The sequence below is a fragment of the Hemiscyllium ocellatum genome, chromosome 9 (genome assembly GCF_020745735.1).
Source record: "Hemiscyllium ocellatum isolate sHemOce1 chromosome 9, sHemOce1.pat.X.cur, whole genome shotgun sequence".
NCBI lineage: Eukaryota > Metazoa > Chordata > Chondrichthyes > Orectolobiformes > Hemiscylliidae > Hemiscyllium > Hemiscyllium ocellatum.
Window position 1 is genome coordinate 24,403,630 of NC_083409.1, and position 20,464 is coordinate 24,424,093.

General features: G+C 43.7%; 1 long non-coding RNA gene across 2 annotated transcripts; it reads left to right on the plus strand.

Moving 5' to 3' along the window:
• Nucleotides 1–85: 85 nt before the first annotated feature.
• On the plus strand, nucleotides 86–10,124 carry LOC132818641 (uncharacterized). 2 transcript variants are annotated; one of them, XR_009645005.1, is made up of 6 exons: nucleotides 86–159; nucleotides 2,666–3,004; nucleotides 3,246–3,280; nucleotides 5,991–6,029; nucleotides 9,330–9,369; nucleotides 9,900–10,124. It is a non-coding gene; the product is annotated as an uncharacterized LOC132818641 (long non-coding RNA). The 2 variants fall into 2 exon arrangements; XR_009645004.1 differs by having other exon boundaries at nucleotides 102–214.
• The last annotated feature ends 10,340 nt before the right edge of the window (nucleotides 10,125–20,464 follow it).

Consider the following 20,464-nt stretch of genomic DNA (forward strand, 5'->3'; position numbering starts at 1 on the left):
AATTTCACTTCCTCGGGAGGCGTTCATTCATTCTTGAGCTCAGCTGGGGGCGGGGCCTGTGACGTCTTGACGCATACCACGTGACCTATGGGGCAGAGGGACCGCCCCTACTGCTCTCGCGCTTCAACATGGCGGTAATGAATCGCTGTCCCTCGCTCGGTACGTATTCGGTTAAAAAAAAGTTCAACAGACTGAAGTGAAACCGCGTCCTCAGGTAGTACTTATATTTAAAATAGCAGTTTATAATAATCCAAGTGCGACCGATTCTGTTGCCTTGCGCGAATTCTCCTTTTACCTCAGGAGGCGAGGGTTTTTGTTAGTTCGCGTATTTTCTGTGCGGGTGTCGGCTGTTAAGGTTTGGGGGCGGGAAAAGGAGAGACAACCTCCGGCTCCGGTGTTGATTGCGACCTCGGGGATTACATTTGAGAGAAAGCTGTGGGACTGTTGGCCGCGGTTTTTTTCCCGTTGGGTGTCGTTGCGCAGGCGCGGCACGGCACGACCGGTCCGCCGTGATGTTGCGCAGGCGCGGCACGGCACGACTGGCCCGCGGTGGTGTTGCGCAGGCGCGGCACGGCACGACCGGCCCGCCGTGGTGTTGCGCAGGCGCGGCACGGCACGACCGGCCCGCCGTGGTGTTGCGCAGGCGCGGCACGGCACGACCGGCCCGCCGTGGTGTTGCGCAGGCGCGGCACGGCACGACCGGCCCGCCGTGGTGTTGCGCAGGCGCGGCACGGCACGACCGGCCCGCCGTGGTGTTGCGCAGGCGCGGCGTTCCACAAGTCTTTGGATAGCGGGGAATCCCAAATGGAAAGGCTCAGGGTCAGAGAGAAAGTTCTGTGAGGCTTGGAGCTCCTCTCAGAGTCAAATCTGACACCAAGATTGTCCAGAAGAAAGTGAGGGCTGGACACCAGAGTCGAGAGTGTGGTGCTAGAAAAGCACAGCAGCATCCGACAAGCAGCCCTTCGACAGGAATAAGGCTTGTGGGCCAGGGGGCTGACAGATAAATGTGAGGGGGTTTGGGGGGAGAGGGTATGTAGCTGGGAAAGCGATAGGTGGATGAAGGTGAGGGAGTCGGTGAAAGGTCAAAGGGGGTAGTGATGGAGGGTGATGCTGAGCTGGAGGTTTGGGATTGGGATAATGTGGGGGGAGGGGAAATGAGGAAACTGTTGAAATCCACATTCATTCCGTTTGGTTGCAGAGTCCCAAGGTGGAATATGAGGTGTTCCTCCTCCAGGTGTCTGGTGGTAACAGTTTGGCGGTGGAGGAGGCTCAGGAGTTGCATGTCCATGACTGAGTGGGAGGGGGAGTTGAAGTGTTCAGCCGTGGAGTTGGTGGGTGTGGGTGTCCCACAGATGTTCTCTGAAATGATCCGCAAGTAGGCATTCTGTCTGCCCGATGTAGAGAAGACTACACTGGGGTGCAGCGGATGCAGTAGATGACTGTGGGCGGCACAGTGGTTAGCACTGCTGCCTCGCAGCGCCTGAGACCCGGGTTCAATTCCCGACTCAGGCAACTGACTGTGTGGAATTTGCACATTCTCCCCATGTCTGCGTGGGTTTCCTCCGGGTGCTCCGGTTTCCTCTCACAGTCCAAAGATGTGCGGGTCAGGTAAATTGGCCATGCTAAATTGCCTGTAGTGTTAGGTAAGGGGTGAATGTAGGGGTATGGGTGGGTTGCGCTTCGGCGGATTGGTGTGGACTTGTTGGGCCGAAGGGCCTGTTTCCACACTGTAAGTAATCTAATCTAATCTATGACATTGGCAGAACTACAGGTGAATTTCTGACAGACGTGGAAAAGCCTTGGGCAGAGGTGAGGGGAATGGTGTGGGCGCAGGTTTTGCACCTCCTGCATTGGCATGTAGAGGTGGCCGGAGAGGGGTGTGGGCTGGTGATGAGTGTGGACCTGACGAGGGAGTCATGGAGGGAATGGTCTTTTTGGAAGGCTGTTGGGGTGGGGAGGGAAATATATCTCTGCTGGGTTCTGTTTGAAGGTGGTGGAGGATGATGCGCTGTAGAAGAATTTGCAGGTAGTGGTGTTCCCATATATCTGCCTTTGTTCTTTTGGATGGAAGGGTTTTTTTTTAAGGTGCTGTTCAATAACTATTAGTTGAAGGGGGAATAAAGGTTAAATTCATTGGCTTTTTTTGGCTACAAACGCATCCATAGAATTGGGACAATGAGAACAGCCCATGAGCTCCCAGCTGGATACCAGTGGAGAGGTGTTTTAGGAGGATGTTGTGGTAGATGAGAAAAAACAATTTACTTTGGTCATTATGTTGGATGCGTTTGGATAACAGTCATTTCAAAAATGTGGCAAATCACAAACTTGATTGGAAGGATTCACATGTAGAATTTGGGAAAGATGAGCACAAGTTTGAGGCAACAACATATGAAAATTGGCAGATGCTGCGGGAGTTGAGTGTATATTTCTTGAGTTGTGATGAGAGATATTTGAAGAGGAAAGAGACAATGTGAAAAGGAGGCAATATATGAGTAAGAAAGTTAGGAGTTCCGCAGTTTAGCAGGATAAGATTTGAAGGAGTTTTTTTTTTGTGGGGTGGGGGTGGTTCTGATGGACCAGAAGTGGCTATGAGGAAACATTGATTAAATAAGTCACTAACTTCACTAATATTCCAGTGTTAACGCCATGCTCTCTGCTTGTCTAGTTGACTGCATCTTCAACAACGCACTCTCAGAACAGTCCAGTGGATCAAGCATTGTGCATTCCCTCTCACATTGGTATGCTTCAACTGCAAAGTACTATGTAGAAGATGGATTGTAGAAACTCTCCAAACCTGGCATTTGTGCTAACTAGGAGAATGTGAGTAACAGGGATGGTAGCAACATCATATTCACTTCTAAGATGCGTTGCCGCTCCTCATTCGTTGCTTGATGAAAATCCTGGAGCTCCCTAACTAACACCACAATGACAATAATGGTGTTTCATTGAGGGAAAACTGGAATGGTGCCTTCCCACTGACGTCAGTGTTTTAACACCATTAAAGGTGAGAGTACCACTGTTGTTCCTTTAGCATTATTTTAGTGCCCGGACTCTGTAGTGATTGAATTGGATGATGCAGATGATGCAAATGATGGTTATTGGGAAATGTGATGTTACTGATCTTGAAAGTAAATGCTCTGATGCATCTTTCGGTGGGTTTTCAGATAATTAGAATTTGTGATGCAGAATGTGGTCAGTTGGTAACAATGATCTGGACGCTGATAATTATTTCATGTTGTTGACAGGAACTGGATATGGACCCGGTGACCATTTGAATATGGTGAGTGATTTTTGAATGCAATGGAATTCTTTTTATGGTTGCAAAAGACAGGAGTGCGTTTTGGACTTGTTAATTTTTAGCAGCAGGATTTGAATGATGACACTGTTTACATGTTGAATTCACCATGAGACTCAAAGTAAACGCTCTGATATGTCCTGCAGTTCACGAAGTTGATTTCATAATTAGCTGTTCAAAAAATTGAATTTTAGTCTTTAAACTGTACCTTACATCACACTTTCTCTGATGTATAATCATTCTATAAATAACTGCAGGGAATATTCTCTTAGGAATAAAGTTGATACATTGCTTCTGCCTGTTTGTGAGTGAGTTATCCCCATTTAGCATCAATATTTTGATTTGGAGGTGTTGGTGTTGGCCTAGGGTGTACAAATCTCACAACACCAGGTTATAGTCCAACAGGTTTATTCAGAAGCAATAGCTTTCGGAGCAGTACACCTACGGTCAGGTGGTTGTAGAGTATAAGATCATAAGACACAGAATTTAATGGCAGATGTTTACAGTGTGATGCAACTGATGAAATGAAATATTGAAAAAGACTCATCTTTTCGAATGACCATGTTGGTTTCAGTTCTTTCATAGGTCAATCACCACCCACCCACTCACACCCCCAAAGTTTGTGGGGTGAATTTGTATTTGTAGACTTCCTTTTTATTTTGCTCAAAAACTGCCTGAATCCATGTAAGATTCTTTAAATCCCTTTTTTAGAAATTTCGAATCAGTCTGAATACTAGAGTACAGACAGACTTTAATCTCACCTTCTGAGCTGATATGGCACCTATTGTTAAAGTTCTCTTGAGAATGATTTGGAGATGGGGTGTACAAAGTTAAAAATCACACAACACCAGCTTATAGTCCAACGGGTTTAATTGGAAGGACTAGCTTTCAGAGCGCTGCTCCTATGTCGAGTGGTTGTGGAAATATATAAATGCCAGGAAATCACTTGAGAATGTAACATCAAAAAAAGTTCTGGGATTTGCATATGAAAGAACTGAAACCAACATGGTCATTCTAAAAGATTAAGGAGCAGCGCTCTGAAAGCTAGTGCTTCCAAATAAACCTGTTGGACTATAACCTGGTGTTGTATGATTTTTAACTCAATACTTTGAGTGGTTGTTTAAGTTTTAAAAATAAGTGTTTTATGACTGAGGATGGCTGTGCTGTGAATGTGAGTGATTGTAAATAACCTTTGTAAATAACCTTTGTATTCAAAGTGATTTCAATTTACAGTGACCAAGCTTTGAAAAGATTTACTTACTCTAACACGCCCAGTCAGTTCACAATGAACAATCATAGGTCAAAGATGAAATAAAGCAACTTCCTCAACTGCGCAGAGCTGAAGTTAACTCTTGTTTATGACTGAGAACAGGCTGGATAAGTGAACACTTTCACTAAATCTGCTGCTCTGAGGAATTCTGTGCTGACTCTCAAACTATTTCAGCGTCCGTTTGCATATGCCTTTCCCTGACTTACTGAGGTTGAGAAAATGAATATTTAAAAGTTGTTGGTTGATTAACTGATCACTTGTTCAAACTCATTCCTGGATTGAACAGTCACAAACTTCTGACAAACCATTAATTTGGCAGATCTAAAAGTGAGTTTGATGCGGGATTGGTAGGTGAGGTTACTGAAGATGTTGGAAACAAGGCCAGCAAGTGGCATTGCAGTCAGCCATGATCTACTTAAATGGTGGAATAAGCTTGAGGAGCTGAATAGTCTACCCCTCGTTCTGAGTTGTATAGAATTGCAGGGAAAATTGTGCAGCTAAGTGCTTTATTTTAGTCAATGGTCTGACCTTGCATTGTTTGCTCCTTCAGCTCTGTCTATTGACAAGTGTTGGACATCCTCTTGTCAAGGTTGATCTGTTCTGTAGGGTGATACATAGCTGAATCTGCAGCCGCTCTGTCCACAGAACTGCTGGCTTGTTGTGGGCTAAACTAGGTGCACAAGTTGGGTGTTGACAGTTATTTAGGGTTGAGGGGTGTGGTAACTGAGACATGTTTGAACACAATCAAATAGAAAATATCTGAAATCATGTTAATTCACACCACTGGAACAGGTGGGACTTGAACCCAGACCTCCTGGCTTAGAGGTTAGAGACACTACCACCCCACCACAAGAATCTTTGAGACATGATTTAATACTTAGAGAATATTTGCCAATAGGCTGGTGCCACCTCACCTGCAGTGTTCAATTTTTGTTACTTTTTGATTCTCATCCTTTTACCTTCAATTCCCACCATAACCTCATTGCTCCCGCTCTCTCAACTCTCCTTCACCCCCTCCAATTCTTGCTTCTTGAACCTTCACAATTTAAAATCACAAAACAGTTGTTGTCTGTGCCCACTTGTTGCTGTGTGCAGGATAACAATACTCCAAACAGGGATTAACCCTACCCACAGGAGTCTCCTATTTTGTTCCTTGTCTATCTGGTAATGTCCACTATCCCCTGTAATTCTCAGCAAAATGATGCAAATTTTAAAAATTAAATTGTTGAGACCAGTTTTTCCTCTTAAGAAATGAGAAATGCTTTAAAGAAAAGTGCTTTTCACACTTTTTTTTAATCGTAGGAAGATACAAGGTGTATGCTCCCTTCCTGTTTCCTTGGACTGGAGTTCAGCTTAGGAGACAGAATGTGCTCAGTTAATGATAAAATGATTTGGATATTAATGATTATTTAATGTTGTTAACAGAGCGTGTCTGGGCAGGGAGCGTGTGGTCTGTACAGTATGGTAAGTAAACTCTGAATACAACAGAATTTCTGCAATACAGACAGTTGGGAATTATGAACAGGTTTCATTTTTGTGTAAGTTCATAAATTAATTTGTACGCAATCAGAACACAGTGCAGTACAATATAAAATGGCTGTTTGTAAACACAAGGCATATCAGGTCTTACAAATAAGATCCCTTATTCATTTTAAAGTATGAATGTTGTTAATTCGTAAGTTTGTAAATCAGGGACCCCCAGTACAATATCTCTGCTGTTTAATATTCAGGAGCACAGTGCAAATGATGACCCTGTTTTTATATGTTGATTTCGCCATGAGGTTCAAAGTAAATGCTCTGATGTGTCTTGCAACTCACTGGGAGCAGATTTTACCATCAGCTGTTCAAGAAATATGGCTTTACTCCAAGCTGCTTATATTGCTCATCACTCTTCTTAGTGAAGTGAGTGGTTGCCCTTGTTATCAAGGCAGCATTTGACAGAACGCAGCCACAAGGAGCTTACTAAAATTGAAGTCAGTCGGATTCGAGGTGAAAGCTCAACACCAGTCTGAGTCCGAACACAAAAGATGATTGTGGATGTGAGGCTAGTTATTTAAGCACATTCTAGGCTTTGTTGCAGGAATTGCTTATTGTGTACGTGAGGCCCAATCATCTTCATCTGCTTCATCAATGGCCTTTCCTTCATCATAAAGTCAGAAATGGGAATGTTTGATAGTGGTTAGTTGGTTTTTGGTATCATTTGCAACTCAGTATGGAAAGCAGCAATTGTGTCCCCCAAATGAAAAGTGATTACCATCACAGACATGGAGATCTAACTACCCCTGAACATTCTCCCATATCATCCTTGTTGACTAGACATGTGATTGCACCAATCACACAGGTAGAGCAGGTCAGTAGATTGGGAATACTGTATGTCCTGACTCCACAAATCCTGTTCACAATTTACAAGGTGCAAGTCAAATTTGCTGTGGAATATTTTGCACTGCATTGTTTAGTGTAGCTTCAGCAATGCTCAATAATCTCCATCCATCATGTAGACATTCTTTAACTATCGCTGGGTCAAAATCCTGTCATTTCCCCTTTTGCAACTCTGTATGTGTTACTACACCATGTGAACCACTGTGTTCAAAACTGAGGCACACTAGTACCTTCTCCAGGGTAAATGAGGATGTACAAAAATGCTGGTGTTAATGATAACCCCAGATCCCATGAATGAAGAAAAAAACCTTAATGCAAAGTAATATATAATGATCTGAACTCGATCCTTGGGACCTTTTTAATCTTCAGTCTGACTGAGTAAACAGTGTACAGACAGACACTCCTTGTTTGGAACTAGGGATGTATGTGGTGGATGCATCATGATTGGTGCTTAATTGTTTCTAAAGAATAGTTTTTGGTCTTTGAAATAATTTATATTGCCGGTGACCAGTTACAGAAACTATCTAAAATAGATTTGTTAATCTCCAAATTTACCATTCAGTTCCCAGTGCAGAAACATCATTCTGTAAACCAACTATTCATTGAACAAATAGTTTGTCATGCTGTGCTGATACTAAGTCTTGTTTATTTTGTGATCCATTCAGAACTGTCAATGACAGAACACTGGCTCGATGAGCACTGTAAATCTGCTGCTCCAAAGGAAGCCGAGCAGAATTCCAAATGCTTTCTGTCACAGATTGTAATTTCCTTGACCTGGTATAATTGTTGATTGAAGTTGAGGGAAGGAACATTTAAAACAACTAACTCCTATTTAAGTTTGATCAGAGATGTGGCTGTTGCTGGCTGGGCCAGCACTTATTTTCCATCCCTAGTTGCCCTTGAGAACGTGGTGGTGCTCTGTTTTCTTGAACCATCACAGTCCATTTTGTGTGGTATGACACTTAACTCAGTGACACTGAAGAAATAACTGTTTTTCTGAGTCAGAGTGGTGAGTGACTTAAAGGGATTTTCTGATTCCCTTACACAAACAAAAAAAATCTTTTTAACTACCTTGTTAAAACTGAAAACATCCCAAGCAACTTCAGAGTTGAGGTGTATTCATAAACAAATGAACACCGAGCAGCCAAAGACGGAACCAGTGCACATGGGCACACAATTAGCTCCACCTAGTGGAGAGCCATTCTTTGTTCTCTTTTTGATGTCCTGCCTCATAGCACTCATCTTGTGCAGGTGGATACATTTTAAACTTTGAACAGAATTTGCTGAGACCATTATTTTTGCTGTAAGAAATGAGGATGATTTTAAACAGAGGAAGTGCACCTGACCCTTCCATTCCATTCTGTGCTCTGACCATTTGAACTGAATGTTCTGGAATTGTTTGGAGCCTTAGTGAATCCTTTTGGCGAGGTCAAGATAACCCTATCACACATGTCCCTTGGGAATGATTAAAATAGGCATGAATGCAAGTAAATAGAGCCCGGACCTAGTGTCGTCACCAAGTCTTTGTCAGAAACAACTACCTAACTATACTAATCCCATTTTCTAGCACTTGATATCATAAGTCCATATCTAAATACTGCTTCAATGTTCTGAAGGTTTCTGGCTGTACCACCTTCACAGACAGAGTTCCAGATTCCCACCACCTTCTGGGTGAAAACATTTTTCCTCATATTTCCTCTGAACCTTCAGCCTTTGACCTTAAATCTATGTTCCAGAGTCATTGATCCTTCCGTCAAGGAGAAATGTTTCTTCCTGTCTATGCCCCTCATAATGTTATATATCTCAAATCTCCTCTGTTCTAAGGAAAGCAACCCCAGTCTGTCCAATCTCTCTTCAAAACTGAAACTCTCCAGACCAGGCAACATCCTGTTAAATCTCCTCTGCACCCTGTCCAGTGATATCACATCCTTCCTGTAATATGGATTCCATTATAGGAATATAGAACTGCATGCAACTCTAGCTGTTCCGTAACCAACATTTTATATAGTTCCAGCATCACCTTCCTGCTCTTAATTTCTATGCCTCAGCTAATAAGGACAAGTATATCATACGCTGTCTTAACCTCTTGATTTACCTGTTCCCCTACTCAAGGGATGGGTGTAAGTGCAGACCAGGTCCCTCAGATACTTGGTGCTTCCCATCGTCCTCCCTTTCATCATGTATCCCTATGCCTTGTTTGTCCTGCCCAAGTGCATTACCTCCCGTTCATCTGGATTCACCTGTATCTGCTTTCAAACGTTTTTTCGGGGGGTGTAGGCTAGGGTGCAGAATAATCCAGATTAGACTGAAGGTCACTTTAGGGGAAGGATGTGATCAGTTGTTGATATGAAGGCATGAGCCCTAATAATTCTTTCATGTTGGCAGATGGAGTCTGGGCATGGAGGCTGTGATCGCCATCAACATGGTAAGTGAATGGAATGAAATTGTTTGAATTTATCCACTTGTTAATTTTCAGCAGCAGGATGTTCATGATGACACTGTTTACATGTTGATTTCACCATGACACTCCAAGTAAACGCTCTGATGTGTCCTGCCTCTCACTGAACAGATTTCACCATTAGCTGTCCAGGAAATAGAGCTTTATACCTGGTTGTGTAATTTCTATCTTGTTCCCTCATCTAGTCACCCTACAGCTGACTGAAGAATAAATTGAGGGCATGTGAGATTTAAAACAAAACTGGGCAATAATTGAGATTAATTGTAGCAATGCTAATAAAGGAAAATAGATGTCTTCACACTTTGTGTTTAGCTCTATGATTAGCTAATTGTCTCTTTTGAAATGGTGCTATTGCATTAATGTGGCCCATAGAAAGGCAAGACCAAATGTGTAGACTGAAAAAAGTGGGGATTCCAGTGATAGGAGATGGGAGGTGCTTTAGTCATTTTTAAAGGCATCTTTCACAGTTACTGACCTCTCTCTTTTCTATTTTACAGATGTTGACTGTAGCTGTGCAGTGTATTCCTTTTGGATTCTGAGCAGAGGTTAATGTTTCCAGCCAATTATTTCTGGTCTGACAGGAGGTTGCTTTGATTTCACAAAATACAAGCTTGTTTCTAAAGCCGTATGAACCAACATGTTGTGTGCTGTCAAACACAAACTGGCTGTTATCTCATACCGTAATGTAATCCCTTGTGAGGCTGAATAAAGCTCTGACCTTCCATGGCTCCAATTTATTTCTGAACTAGTGGGTTGTTACCATAAATCCTCCTTTCCCCTCCTTTTTCATTGAGAAATTTGTTCAAAGTTCGTGAGAAGATTTGTAGCTTGGGTGCTCGTTGTTGTGGTTCTGTTTGCTGAGCTGGGAGTTCTTGTTGCAAATGTTTTGTCCCCTTTCTAGGTGACTCTCAAGTCTCTTTGCACGTCAGTACTTTGAACTTGTGCCCCATTTCTTAAAAAAATCCACGCCTGTATGTGATGGAATACTTTGCACTAGTTTGGATGGATGCAGCTCCAGCAACACACTTGAAACTTTAAGACAAAACAGTCCTGTCCATTGGCACTTCCCCTGCTACTGATGCAAAACTAACGAACTACAAGATGCAATGCAGCAACTATTTCAATGGCACCTTCCAAACCTATAACCTCAACCCTGAGAAGGAGAAAGGGAGCAGGTACAAGGGATCACCAGACCCTATCATTTCCTTACAGTTCTGGGTGAGACTCCCTCCCTAACAGCATTATTTGGAGACACTGGTATTGAACTGGGGTGTACAAGGTTTAAAATCACACAACACCTAGTTATAGGTTTATTTGGAAGCATTAGCTTTCAGAGCACTGCTCCTTCAGGTGGTTGTGGAGAATAAAATTGTAAGATACAATTTATAGCTATTCTCCACAGCCACCTGATGAAGGAGCAGTGCTCCAAAAGCTAGTGCTTCCAAATAAACCTGTTGGACTATAATCAGATGTTGTGTGATCATAGGTGTACCTACAGCACCTGGTCTGCAGAAGGCAACTCAACACCAATTAGGGATTGGTAATAATGCTGGCATAGCCTGAAATTCCCACATTCTCCAGACAATATTACAAAATGTCATGTAAATTTCTCTGTATTCACCTAAACTTTACACCATTCGAGTCAGCTCTCAGATAATATTGCTTTCTCTCCAGATGCTTCACAGAATTTATTGTAAGGGATTAGTGGCATTCTGCCCATCCTGACTGGACCAGCTGTCCAAATGAGCAATTCGCTGAGTGAAATTCTCCTGCCTTCTCCCTGTCACCCTGCACATTGTTCCTTTTCAAATAACAGTCTCAGTCCCTTCAGAATGTTTCAATTGAAGCTGCCTCCACCACACTCTCAGGCAGTGCATTCCACAGCTTAACCACCCACTGGCTGAAAATGTTTTTTCTCATCTCACTTTTGCGTTTTTAATCAATTTCTTTTGATTTTTGGCTGCTTGCTGTCAATACTTCCATGAGTTTTGAACTTTTTTTATCCTATTTACTCCATACTTATTTTCAATTGCTCTTTCAGATCTCTGTTCATCTTTTTGCTATAAGGGGAACAGTCCAAATTTCAGAATGGAAGTCCCTCATCCCTGCAACCATGCTAATGAACATTCTTTGCATCATCTCAAAGGCCTCGATTCCAGCAGTGGCCTAATCAAACGTTTAAAATTTGCCTACTCATCAAGCCAGATAGGGAGTCAGAGATCCCAAATATGTTCCTATCAACTTATTAACTTCTGTTAGCTTTAAAAAATATATATACATCCCCACTAATTCATACATTCCTGATAAGTACAATTTAACAATTCTAACATAAAATCTAAGCGTTAACCTTAAGTCTAGCTTCTCTGCTTTACAATCCTAACTTCTGAACACCAGTGCTCTGTGTTCCTCACATTTCTTTATTAGCTAATGTTCAGTGACTTGTGGTCTCGACTTCTGCTCCCTTTGGTCTCCTGCACGCTTTGAGTATTTAGTACATTATCAGGCCCAAGTATCACAGTTGCTGCAGAATGGACACAAACTCTCGTCACCCTCTGATTATGACAGTTCCTGCTGTGAAGTGTGTTGCTCATTGCCTGGGCAATAAACATGCTCTTCAAGTAAAAGAGACCCACATGTTAGAAAGCAGGAATGTTGTGTTTTGACTCTGGCTGTCTTGGTCCACTCACTATCTTCATGATGGAGAGAATGTCAGCAGGAGCTTGGGTGCAATCGTGAGGAAGCATCAGCAAGCAACAAGGATAGTTGAGTGTGACTGATATTTGATTGTAAAGCTCCATAATCCATTTATACATACATTCAATAGAAAAACTAGAAAGATTGGTTATGCACCAACTCTTGTTCATCACGTTGGATTGGATTGGAGACGCGATGTTACTTGACCGACAGATACGAAACGCGACTAGGTGACCGTGTAGATGACAATCTGGGTCTGCTGCTAAAATAAAACAAAAACAGGCACTACTGTTGTCTGTTTCAAACAGCAACCATTAACGCAACACCACTGACAAGTCCAACTGGCCCCATGGGACAGCATTTTCAGTTATGAGTGTCTTGAGTTCAAATCAAAATGTAAGCCAATGCCGGCAGACCCAGGCTGCAGGTCCGACTCCACGATTAAAACAACCTGTACAGTCATTTGCGACTGCTGTGACAGGATTGAAGATCACAGAATCCCTGCAGTGAGGGAGGAGGCCATTTCAGCCTATCGCGAACACACCAGCCCGAGAAAGACCCACCCCTATATTTCCCATGGCCAACCCACCTAATCTGCCGCGCACCCGGAGGAAGCGCACCCGGAGGAAACCCACGCAGACACGGAAGATGCACAAACTCCACACGCTGTCGCCTGAGGGTGGAATTGAACCTGGGTTCCCGGTGCTGTGCGGTAGCAGGGCTAACCACTGACCCACCGTGCTGCCCTAGATGTCAGGGAGCTTGAACCATCATAGTAGCAGAGAGGACCAAAGTAAAAGGTGCAGGGTAAGAGAGAAAGGAGGGTAGGTGGGGAAGGGCGTGGGCTAGGTCAGGGATGGAGAGGGATAAATGGTGAAAGAAATGACGGAAAGAGAGATATTAAAGTGGTGTAAACCGAGGGAACATCTGGAATATAAGAGTTTGGTTTCATAGCATTACATTCTGTTTCACACTTCTGTTAAACATAATATCCAAATGGTCACTTACCCTGGCAGGTGGCTGTAACTTGAGATGGAGACCTTGTTACTTGTTAGACTCTTAGCTTCTGGATTAGTTGGGCATGGGAAGAGCAAAAGACCATGGTTAAAGCAGTTTTAGAAAAAAAAGCATCAACTAAAATAGCTTTAAGTAACACTGCTGTTAGTAGGTTGGAAAAATATAATGGCCTTAACAGAGACTAATGTTGGTTTTCCAGAATAATGCCAGCATACAAAGGTTAAATTATAAAAGGGTTACATTTTGAGGAGTGGAATTGTACATCCTCAAGATTAGAATATTACGATATTAGATACCTGATCAGAAGAGGTGTTGGGGGGTGCTAAGTCTAAAATTCAAATGCTGCTATTAATGGATGAGTTCATGATGATGAGGTTGGTGTAATTTTGTTAGATATGTGTTCAGCTCCGTGGATGGAATTGATTGGCAGAATAGATTTGAGGGGCTGAACGGTCTCCTTTTCCTATTGCTGAGGGTCTGGGTTGCGATAGTGAAGGTTGATAGAAGATGAAAATTGAGATAAGCACGTTGTTTGAGTCAGTTGGCCTCAGCATTCTCCTATCACCCTACAACTCTACCACCACCCTAAGGTAGTTGAAGATTTGGATGCACTCATCTGAAGGCCTTGCTGAGTTCAGTGATAACATCTTTCACAGTGGAAGAAGCTTGCTTTGCTTAAGCCATGACACCAGAGCATGACAGGCACAATTGAGTTTTCACATCAAAGTCAAAAGATTGCGGTTCAAATCTCACTTCAAGACTTGAATTTAAAGAATGCAGAACTGAGGGAATGTTATACATCACGGATTTTACTTTCAATCATTCACAGGATGTGCATTTCACTGACTGGGCCAACATTTATTGCCCATCCCAAGATGCCATTCAGTGAGGTGCTTTCTTGAACCACTGTGGTCCATGTGCCAATCGCAATGCCATTATAGGGAGGGAATTCCAGGATTTTGACCCAGCAACACTAAAGGAATAGTGATATGTTTCCAAGTCAGGATGGTGAGTGCCTTGGAGGGGAACTTGCAGTTGTTCCTCGAAATTTGCTGCCCTTGGCCTTCTAAATGGAAATACGGTCTAAGGAGCCTTGGTGAATTTCTGCTGTACATGTGGGTGGTACAGACTGCTGCTACTGAGCATCTAGTGGAGGGAGTGGATGCTTGTGGATGAGCTGCCTATCAAACTGCTTTGTTCTGGATGGTGTCAAGTTTCTTGAGTGTTGTTGGAGATGTACCCGTCCAGGCAAGAGGGAAGTATTCCATCAAGCTCCTGACTTGTGCTTTGTAGTTGGTGGACAGGCATAAGGGGAGTCAGAACTTGAGTTATTTATCAGACTATTCCTAGCCTCTGATCTGCTCCTGTAGCCACCATGCTTATGTGGTGAGTCCAGTTTAGTTTCTGGTCAATGATAACTCCAAGAATGTTGATAATGGGGATTTAGTGATGGTAAAACAGTTGAATATCAACGGGTAGTGGTTAGTTCATCTCTTATTGTTTGGTATTTATGTGGTATAATATTACTTCCCACTTATCAACCCAGTCTCTGGATATTGTCCAGATCTTGTTGCATTTGCACATAGACTGCTTCAGTATCTGAGGAATCATGAATGGTCTTGAACATTGCTGATGGTGACACAATCATCCCCCCTTCTAATCTTATGATGGATGGAAGGCCATTGGTGAAACAGCTGAAGATGGTTGGGCCTAGGATACTATCATGAGGAACTCCTGCAGAGATGTCCTGGAGCTGAGATGACTGACCTCCAACAACTACAACAATCATATGTGCCAGGTATGACACCAACCACCAGAGAGTTTGCCACCTGACACCCGATGATTCCAGTTTTGCTCAGGTTCCTTGATGCCACATTCAGTCAAATGCGGTCTTGATGTCAAGGGCTGTCACTCTCACCTCACCTCTGGAATTCTGGAACCTCTTCTGTCCATGTTTGAACCAAGGCTGTAATGAGTTCAGGTGCTGAGTGGCCCTGGTGGAACCCAAACTGGACATCACTGAGCTAGTGCTGCTTGATAGCACTGTTGATGACACCTTCCATCACATTACTGGTGATCAGGAGTACAGTGATGGGGCGGTAATTGGCTGGTTTGGTCTGACCTGCTTTTTGTGTACAGGACATACCTTTAAACTGATGTGCTTATCCAATGCTCCATTCTCTCTCTCAGGTGGATGTAAAAGATCCCTTGATAGTATTTTGAAGATGAGTAGGGGAGTTTTGACCAATATTGATCCCTCAACCAGCATCTCACAAAAAAAAATCTCATTTTCTGGGCATTAGAACCTTGTGCAAGCTCGCTGTATGTAAATTGGGTAATACAACAGTGAGTGCGGTGTGGATTGTAGAACAGAATAGAAAGCCTATAGTGTGGAAACAGGCCATTTGGCCCAGCTAGTCCATACCGACGTTCTGAAGAGTACCCCATCCAGACCCATTCCCCTACCTTATTACTCTATATTTACCTCTGACTAATGCACCTAATCTACACATAGAATAGAATTGAATCCCTGCAGTGTGGAAACAGGCCCTTCAGCCCAACAAGATCACACTGGCCCACCGAAGAGTTATCCATCCAGACCCATTCCCTTAAGTTTATCCCTGATGAATGCACCTTAGCTACACATCCCTGAACACTTGGGCAATTTGGCATGGCCAATTCACCTAACCTGCGCATCATTGGACTGGGGGAGGAAACCCATGCAGACACGGGAAGAATGTGCAAACTCCACACAGACAGTCACCAGAGGCTGGAATTGAACCCAGGTCCCTGGCACTGAGACAGCAGTGCTAATCACGGAACCACTGTGCCGCCCAAACATCCCTGGACATTATGGGCAATATAGCATGGCTAATTCACCTAACCTGCACATCTTTGGATTTCCCAGGGGAAACCTACATAAACACAGGAACAATGTGCAAACTCCACACACAGACGGTTGCCTGTGGCTGGAATCGAATCTGGATCCCTGGCACACTGAGGCAGCAGTGCCCACCACTGAGCCACCGTGCTGTCCGATTTTATGGAGTGTCGCAGTTCATTCCCTCCTAACAATGAGGGAGCACGTTATCCATGATCTTGATTTCTGCTGACACTGAGAGCTTTAAGGTAAAGCATCTGCCCTTTCCTGGGGTGCCTGACATCACTGTAATCTGGCTGTAAGTTTGCTCACTGAGCTGGTAGATTTGTTCTCAGATGTTTCATCACCATGGTGACTTGTTGGCTATTCTGAGCTACAAATCTTCTCCAAAACTGCAAACCATGGTAATCTCTGCCTAGGAGAGATAGCACCTACTGGATCCACAGCCTAAGGTCAGGAATCAGATTGCGGGTATGAGCATTCAAGGGATTAAAGGTGAATAATTAAAGGAGGTAACTTTCAAGGAGGAGGGGATGTTTTGTCTCCAATGGGGCCTAAGGACTCTCAAAGGAGGTCTCACCACCCCAATTAGGTGCCCCAATTAGACTCAATGAACCTTTCTCTGTGCTGTAGATCTCTGTGACCCCAACCCCCGTTCTCATGACCTTGGCCACAGCTGAAGAAGGAATCTTTCGCCTGCTGACAGTCCATTACCAACAGGAGTGCAATGAGAAGGGCTTCAAAAGAAGGAATCAAAGTTAGGGAACAAGAGTAAGCCATTCAGCCCGTCTATCTGCTCCACCATTCAAGATGGTGGCTGGTCGTATTGTGGTCTTCATTCCACTTTCTTGTCTCCCCCAATATCCTTTTAACCCCCTGGTCTACCAGGAATCTAATTAAACTTTAAAAGCTATTCAATATCCAAGCTTTTTCTGTGTTCCAGGGGAGAGAATTCCACAAAGAAACCCACCACGAGGAAAATTCCCCTTCACCTCCATCTTAAATGGAAGATGCCTTGTGATTAAACAGTATCCCAGTCTCTGCCACAAGTGGACACATCCTTTCACTACCCATCTTGTCACATCCCCCTCAGGATCTTACATGATTTAGTAAGATTCACCTCTCATTCTTCCAAACTCATATCCAATCTTTCATACAGTATGGAAGCTGGCCATTCGGCCTAATGAGTCCACACTGACCCTCTGAAAAGCATTACATCCGGACCCATTCCCCTACCATATAACCGTGCATTTCCCATGTCTAATCCACCTAACCTGTACATCACTGGACACTGTGGATAATTTAGCATGGCCAATCCACCTAACCTGTACATCTTTGGACTGTGGGAGGAAACTGGAGCATCTGGAGGAAACCCACATAGACACAGGGAGAATGTCTGTGAGAAGTTTGCATAGTCACCCGAGGATGGAATCAAATCAAATCCGGGTCCCTGGCACTGTGAGGCAGTTGTGCTAACTACTGGGCCACCATGCTGCCCAAACGTTTCCTCATAATCCCAGCCTACATCAAAATTCTACAACATAAGACCATAATGCATAGGAGTGGAAATAAGACCATTCAGCCCATTGAGTCCACTCCACCATTGAATCATGGCTGATGGGCATTTCAACGCCACTTACTCGCACTCTCCCCGTAGCCCTTGATTCCTTGCAAGATCAAGTATTTATCAATCTCTGCCTTGAAGACATTTAACATCTCACCCTCCACTGCGCTCTGTGGCAATGAATTCCGAAGGCCCACCGCTCTCTGGCTGAAGAAATGTCTCCCCCTCTAATTCTAAGGCAGTGCCCATGAGTCCTAGTATCCCCGCCTGATGGAAACAACTTCCCGGCTTCTATCCTTTCTAAGCCATGCATTATCTTGTAAGTTTCTATTAGATCTCCCCTCAACCTTCTAAACGCTAACGAATACAATCCCAGGATCCTCAGCTGTTCATTGTATGTTAGGCCTACCATTCCAGGGATCATCCATGTGAATCTGGGCTGGTCATGCTCCAGTGCTAATATGTCCTTCCTGAGGTATGGGTCCAAAATTGGACACATTGCTGCTTTTATATTCCAACCCTCTAGAGGTAAATGACAACATTACATTTGCTTTCTTAACCATGGACTCAACCTGCAAGTCGACCTTTACAGAATCCCTTTACACAATATGCCAATGTGATCTCACAAGTGCTTTGTACTCCATTTCCCTTGCAATAAAAGACAGCATTCCACTCATCCTTTTAGTCACATGCTGTACCTGCATTCTAACCTCGTGATTCACGAAAAAGTTATACCAAACTGATTCCTGGGATGGTGGAACTAACATTTGAAGAGAGAGACTTTGTGTGTGTGTGTGTGTGTGTGTGTGTGTGTGGAGGGGGGGGAAGATGGGTTTGTTGAAAGTAGGGGCTTGAATCTCATGGAAACCTATAAAATTCTAACAGGACTAGTCAGGGTTAATGCAAGAAGGACATTCCTGATAACTGGGGAGTCCAGAGCAAGGGGTCACAGTCTGAAGGTACAGGGTAAATGATTTTGGACTGAGATGAGATAAAATTTCCTCACCCAGAGAGCGGTGAGCCTGTGGAATTCTCTGCCACAGAAAGCATTGGAGCCCAAAATGTTGAATGTTTTCAAGAAGATAGATATAATGCTAAAGGGATCAAAGAGCATGGGAGAAAGTGGGAACAGGGGACTGAGTTGGATGATCAGCCATGATCATATTGAATGGCGGGGGTCAGGCTCGAAGGGCCAAATGGCCTACTCTTGCTCCCTTTTTTATTCATTCGTGGGACAAGGGTGTTTCTGGCTCGGCAGTATTTATTGCCCATCCCTAATTTCGATGTATTAGGATATCCACATTTCTCTATACCTGAAGAATTTCTTTTCCAAAATATATACTTTATTCAAGACATTTGTAAAAATGCATTACAAAACACCTCAGCTTGAAGATGACAGAACTTGCAATAAAATCCAACTTGTCTCCAGACAACATGACCCACTCAATACAATTGCAATAGCCTTCATATTGAGACAATACATTAAACATCAGGTATCTAGCCCAAGGGAAACTGGAATCACAGAAGCTGTAATTGATATAATATATTTCCTGCACATTCCACCTTTAAATGTCTCAATACAATTGTAAAAAAAAACTTCATTTATCAATTTGCAAAATGTGTTACAAAACAATTGGACTTGAATTCAACTTGTCCCCACTGCATATTCCACTGAACGTTTTTAGAAGTTTGTTCTGAGTTTTATGGAAGGTTTTTAGCCTTGAGGCAAGGTGGTCACGTAGCTGACAGGGCCAACACACCCTCATACACCTTGTCGCTGTTTAAACATCACCCCACACTCTCCATTTGTCCATAGCTTTGACCTGTCTGAGTACACTCTAAGTCAGAATTATCCCATCCCCAGTCGCCCAGTTCCCCATCCCCAGTCTCCCATTTCCCCCTCCCCCCACCCCCCCTCCCCCCTCCCCCCCCCCCCCCCCCCCCCACCCTGTAGACCTGCAGCTTGTTACTGTCCAGAAGGGGGAACCATCACATTAAGGTAAACAAATCAGACAAGGCCAAACGTGGGCTTGTATTTACAACACACAAACAAAACCGAGAGAGGCCAGACTTCAACCCCACTCCGTGAAACCAGATTTCCCCATTGTGAATCAAGACACTCTTCCCCCCACAAGACCGGTCCAAGGATCAGAACCACATCTTCAGCAGGCCGATCATTTGCTCCAGCAGGGCTCTGGACCAAGCAATGAGCAACATTATAGCTGTACTCCACATCAGTCATGACATGGAGACCAGGAGAAACAGGAACAGGAGTAAGCTGTTCGGCCCTTAAGCCCACTCTGCCATTCATAGCTTATCCAACATTCCTCACATCCACTTTCCTGCCCTTTCCCCCTAACCCTTGATCCCTGGATTGATCAAGAATCTATCAATCTTAACCTTAAATATACACAAGGATTTTGCCCCCACAGCTCTCAGTGGCAATGAGTTCCAAAGACTCACGACTGCTGAGAGAAGCAATTCCTCCTCATCTCAGTCTTAAATTGGTGCCCCTTTATTCTGAGACTAGGTCTGGTTGTAGACTGTCTCATGAGGGAAAACATCCTGTCAGCATTTACCCTGTCAATCCAACCTGAACTCTATCAACAAACACATCAAGTTAGACCCCATCTACTACCCCCTGAGAAAAGGAACAGGAACTGACTTCACCACAGGAAATGACAAAACCACAAGAAATGACATCACCAACCCAAAAAAAACCCAAACATATATATATAGAAAGCAGGAATTATCAGCAGTGCTTCACCTGAGGCCCACTGAGGATATTACCTAGTAGGGTAACGAAACATCTGGAAATACATCTTCCAGTTCAGCGAGAAAACGTACATTCAAAATCCTACGTTTCATTGAGATCACTTCTCATTCTTCGAAGCTACAGTGAGTAG